Raw genomic sequence first — 6,119 nt, forward strand, 5'->3', positions numbered from 1 at the left:
CTAACTAAAGAGTTTCAAGATTATGTTTTTCATGGTCCCACCTGGGATGCTTTTCCACTTCAGTACCTATAAAAAAAAAAGATTATCAATCAAGTATTGGTAGAACTATAAGCCTCTTACAACTCCAAGATGTCTAGGTTCTAAATAAAAATATGACTTTATAGATTTTATGCTGAGTACCGTCTCTTGGTATTCTACTTTATACACTCATATTTTGGGTAGAGGAAACCCATTGTCTAACTATGTTTATTTATATCCATCTTAAGTGATGAAGTTATCTCTGGTGTTTTTTTTTTTTTTAAAGTGTGATACTTTAGTAAAAAGAATGCTGGATTTGAAATCAAAGGATCTGGATACAAATCTTGATTCTGCCATCTGTTACCTTGGTGATAAAAGGCAAATAAAAATTCCTTTGGGATTCAGGTAACTTATTTGTAAAATGAGAAATTTGGAAGATACCACCTCTAATGTCTTTTACAGCTCCAAATCAAGGATCTTATGGATGAAGGGAGAATCCCAGATCTTTAATAGGAGAGAAATAACAGGGAGTACCTTTCAGGAGGAAGCCTGAATTACAGTAAACAGTCTAGAAGCCTACCTACAACTCTCTGAGGCAAGCAGAGAGAGGCCCTGATAGGATCATCTGTGCTTCAAGTGGGACATTTTGGCTTCTTATATAAGCATTTTTTTCCCTTGCATTGATAAGATCATCTTAATTCCATAGTTTGTTTATTCTTTCCAATCAGAAAGCCAAATTATGACATCACACCCCAAGGTAATATTTCCCTAAACAAGATACTATCTGTACCTCACTAGCTTGCTAACTCTTATTAGGACCCTCCTTGATTTTTAGGGTTAGTCTGTCAATGAAATCCTGCCACATAATCCTTTTTCTCTTTATAATGGGTAACACCTATGAGGACTCTAAATTCTTTTCAGGATTCTTCCTCATTATTGGTAATGGTGTCTTGCCCTTTTTAAATTGTGAATTCAGCTAGGGAGCTTATTTTTCCCCTTGTTAATTGTTAAAGTACCATAACATGATGTGCAGTCAGATTCACCTTCATCTAGGGGAGGTAGTAGTTTATTGACTTGTCTAGGGTTTTCTAACTTAAATCCTTCTTTCTCTGAGAAATCTGAATTCTTTTCCTATTTTTTCCATCCCACTCTCCCTAAATAGCTGGACTTTCCCTACTCCTGTGACCAACTCCTCAAAATGAAGCAGCACTTTTTATTAGTTTCTTTTTATAACTACCTTTTATTTCAGAAGAATAGTTATGTCATTGTTGTTTAGCTTATGATAGTATGTGGGATGTCATGTCTGAAGTCAGGAAATTATATCGTTGTTCAAATCTAGCTTCTCATACTTTTTAGCATTTAACCTTCTTTTCCTCAGTTTCCTCATCTATAAAATGATCTGGAAAAGGAAATGGAAAACAACTTCGATATTTTCTTCAAGAAAACACTAAATAGGGTCATGAGGTATCAGACAATTGAACAACAAAAATATCTACCCTAGATTTCACAAGAATGGTACATTAGTCAAACTAGTGGTTCCACCTCCAAGGAAAAAGTAGAATTCTTTTTTTTCTGATTTTGCCCCCCTTCTTTTCCCTTATATATTTCTTTCTTTCTTTCTGCTGAATTAATCATCCAAAGTCATACAGCTATTAAGTATCTGAGGCCACATTTGAATTCAGGTCCTTCTGTCTACTGACTCTAATGGCTGGTGTTCTATTTACTATGCCACTTACCTTCAATAATATTTTCTGACAGTCCTAGCAACTTTGTACCACAGATCATTTATTGATTCTTATGTCAAATTATAGGAGACAATAAAAGTCATGTTGAAAATAAAACTCAATATCTTCTCTATAGGCTTGAATTATCTAACTTGTAACTAGTTTGTGCCTATATGAAACTTAAGAATTCTAAATGAGTGTGCAGAGTTCTGATGGTGAGCCAGCTGACCCACAGGGGGAGGGACATGGTCCTGAGACCCTTTAAATTTTTAAGAAAGGTCAGCAAAGTCAGGGATATAAGAGCCAAGGGTCTTCCTCACAAAAGACTTGGGTTCACATTTCTCCTTTGCTACTAACTTTGTGTTTGGTAAGTCCCAATCTCTTTGGGCCTTTGTTTCATGCTGCACAAGATGAGGAAATTAAATAACATCAATTAAGAGTTGGAATAGACTTGAGAGTTCATTTATTTAAGGTCTCTTCTAGCTTTAAACTTATATTGTATTATTCAAAAGTAGACCTATTCAAGAATTAGAAGTCACTTCAGACACAAGAAGAGCACCAAAGAAATGTTTCCATCTCTGCCTAAGAAAGAAATCTTGCTTTTCTTATAAAGCTTAGTGCCAGTGTTACCCACATCTTTACAAAGTTCTTTTCAACATAGTCCAACTAAAAGTACTCAGTTCCTTTTTCTCAAAAGAAAATATTTTATTTGCCTTAATCTTTTTTTTCCCTGGTTATACACACTCATTCTTTTTTCTTTTATCTCCTCTTTCCTCTTCTCCTAGTATAATCTCTTTTCCACCCCTTAATATTTTTCTTTGATTTCATCTTATCAGAATCATTTCATACCAATACCCTTAGGCCAGGTATGTCCTCTTTAACTGTCCCCCAAAAGATACAGTTTTCAAGAGGTAAAAGTGTCATTTTGCCTCTTAGGGATGTAAAACAGTTTAATCTTTTTTTAAAAAATGTGCATTTTTCCTTTTGGTTATCTTTCTGTGGAAAATCAAATTTTGGGTTTAGTTCTGTTTTTTCAGTAGAAATGACTGAAAGTCCTTCACTTCATTGAAGATCCATCTCCCCTGAAAAATGATGCTCAGTCTTGCTGGGTAGTTGATTTTTGCTTGTAACCCCAGGTCCTTTGGCTTCTAGATTATGGTATTCCAGGTCCTCTGATCTTTTATTGTAGATGCTGTCAGATCTTGCACAATCCTACTGTAGTTCCTCCACACTTGAATTTATTTTGTCTGGCAACTTGTACTATTTTTTTTTCCTTTTCCTAGTCGGGAGTTTTGCAACAATGTTCCTTGGAGTTTCCCTTGTAGGATCTATTTCTGAAAGTGAACAAAAGATTGTTTCAATGATGATTTTGCCCTCTGGTTCCAGTAAACTAATTTTCCTTGATTCTCTCTTGAAGAATGTTTTCCAGGCTGTTTTTTTCATATTGCTTTTAAGTAGACCAATAATTTTTAAAATCTCTCTCCTAGATCTGTTTTACAATTTAGCTGTTTTTTTAAAATGAAATATTTTATATTTTCTTCTTTTTAATTTGTTTAACTGATTCTGCATGTCTCATAGATTTATTACTTCCATTTACTAGGCTCTTGTTTTTAGTGTATTATTTTCTTCAGTTAGCTTTTATATCTCTTTTTCCATTTGATTCATTTTACTTTGTAAGGTGTTATTTTCTTCAGTTAATTTTTTTTTTACATTTAGCCGGTTGTATTTTTTAAGGAAGTCATTTCTTCAGTAGATTTTTTTTTTTTTTTGCATTTGATCATTTATATTTTTTAAGGAATTTTCTTTTTGCAAGCTGTTGACTCTCTACTGAATACCTCTCATTTCTTTTCCCATTTTTTTTCTACCTCTCTTATTTGCCTTTTACAATTTTTTTATGAGCCCTTCCAAGAAATGTGTTTGGTCTTGAGACCAAATCATATCACCCTTTGAAATTTCCTATGTGGAGGGGCAGCTAAGTGGCCCAGTGGATAGAGTACCAGCCCTGAAGTCAGGAAGACCTGAGTTCAAATCGGATCTCTAACACTTAATACTTCCTGGACCATGTGGCCCTGGTCAAGTTACTTAACTCCAATTACCTCAGCAAAAAAAAAAAAAAAAAAAAAAAAAAAAGAAATTTTCTATGTGGGCATTTTGTCCTCATGTGAGTTGGTGTTTTGGTCTTTCCTGTCACCATAGTAGCTTTAGGTTAAGATTCTTTTCTGTTTCTTGCTCATATTCTTTCTTTCTTTTCCCCTATCTTATTACTTTTAATTTCAAGCATTGTTCTGGGGATTTAGGAGGGCACTACCCCAGTTTCTTCTGTAGTTATATGCCTTGTTTTTGAGCACAGGAGCCCCCAGTGTTGGTTTCTTGCTCACAGCAGAGGGTAACTCTACCTATTCTGTCCAGGAAACAGCCTGATGTCCTGGGTTGGCAGTTATGGGAATGGAGGCTGTCCCATGGTCTGCCCTACTATTGAGCTAGGCCAGAGGGTCTCAGTTACTTATCTGCTGCAATTAAAACCCTCTTGCTGGCTTTCCTCAAATACCTTCTGAGCTAGGCTGGAGATCCCTTTCACACCAGTGAGAATGACCATTCTTGAAGTTCTTCCAATCTGTCTTCAGCAGGAGAGTAGTTTCATTCCAACATACTCATCTTAGAGGCTTGCTTTCATGTAGTTTTCTTGAGAAACTGGGAAAGCTTGAGCAGATCCTGACTTCACTCTGCCATCCTGGCTCCACCCCCAGAATGCTGCTTTAATCTTTTGTACTTGGGACACTCTACCATGTTTGTAGCTACTAGAAAATATCCCCTACTACCCTCAGGCTATAAAAATCCAGAGGAAATGGACTTGTTCTCTTTTTTTTTTTCTTCTTTGTATTCCTGATACCCATTCTACTTATTCACTTAATATAGGTTTGTTGTATCATGATTGAGTGTTTTCTCCTTTGCAATACAGTATTGACAGCAGAGAAGATTAAGATTTATCTTGATATGAGGAAAGGAGAGTGTATGGCCCATAAGCAAGGAAACACATCCTGAAAGAGCACCATCAATATATGACTGCTACAAGTATTCTATCTTCAGATAGAATCTCAAAGACCAATGCCAAAATCAAAGGGAATGGTCTGCCCCTGTTCCCTATATTTATAACAATAGGAGTTGCCTTAGAATAGGAAAACTTGAAAAAAGAGAGTCACAATACAAACCCAAAGAAGTCCCATAATTATAAATATTAAAAGAAATTGGAAAAAACTGAGAAAAAAAAATACATGGCCAGCATAGCTAAGATTCCTGTTGTCTTTACCACATAGGGAATATAGAAAACATACTGTGAGAATTGGGTGAGAATAAATGAATTCCTCCTCCTCAGCCTGCTGACTTCCCAAAGTATATGGAACCATATGTTTACAGAATAGAGTGGTAATCTATGATAAATTAAAAGAGGTAGACTCCATGGGATTCAGATTGGATATAGAATTTGGTCATCAGCTCTCTCTCTAAACTAATGCTTATGAAAAATATGAGTAGATATTCATAAAATAAATAGGGCAGGTAGAATCAAAGAATTGTTTCAAAATTGAAGAAATTGAGGACAACAATAAAGTTACTTACCCAAGATAAAACTAGCAGCAAGTTGTAGACTAGGATTCAAACCAGGATTAGAAGTCTGATCTGCTCTGATTACAAATCTCGTATGTCTTTCATCATACCAAATGTCCCTCAAGATGTCATCTCATCACTTGGAGGCTGTCTTAGTTGATATCCTGTTTCTTTTACCTCTTACATTCTGTGAATTATCCTAAGACCAAACTACATTGATGGATCAAATAGGTTATAATTATGGAGCATAGACTGGAAGAGAGAATGTTAACAATGTCAGAGAAACACAAAGTATAGATATGGGAGAGAGAGAGAGGGAGAGGGAGAGAGAGGAAGAGAGAGAGAGAGAGAGAGAGAGAGAGAGAGAGAGAGAGAGAGAGAGAGAGAGCTTAAGAGAAAAATAGGTCAAGGGAACTGACATCTGCATGGATCACTAGGAGCTATAAGAAAAAAAAAGTTTTTAGCAAAGTAGAAATTATCAAGACAGACATACAGTTTGAAGGATATGTGAGAACCTAATCTTAGTATGAACAGACAGTGAGTTCAAACTCAGAAGTAGAGAGGGTGAGAAAAATGAGTCTGGTAAAAGATAGAATGAATTCTCAGTCTGGATAAGAGAAAAAGAAGACAAACTTCAGAAAACATATCTCTTAGCAGGAAAAAAAAAAAAAACACAGATCCCAGCTCAAAGGAAGCTAGACTCAAGAGTTAGACAAAGGCTCCCAAATCCAGGGAAACCATCAAGATCAGCCCAAATCAATCAATCAGTCTATC

This window comes from Antechinus flavipes, chromosome 5 (genome assembly GCF_016432865.1).
Source record: "Antechinus flavipes isolate AdamAnt ecotype Samford, QLD, Australia chromosome 5, AdamAnt_v2, whole genome shotgun sequence".
NCBI classification, from domain to species: Eukaryota; Metazoa; Chordata; class Mammalia; order Dasyuromorphia; family Dasyuridae; genus Antechinus; species Antechinus flavipes.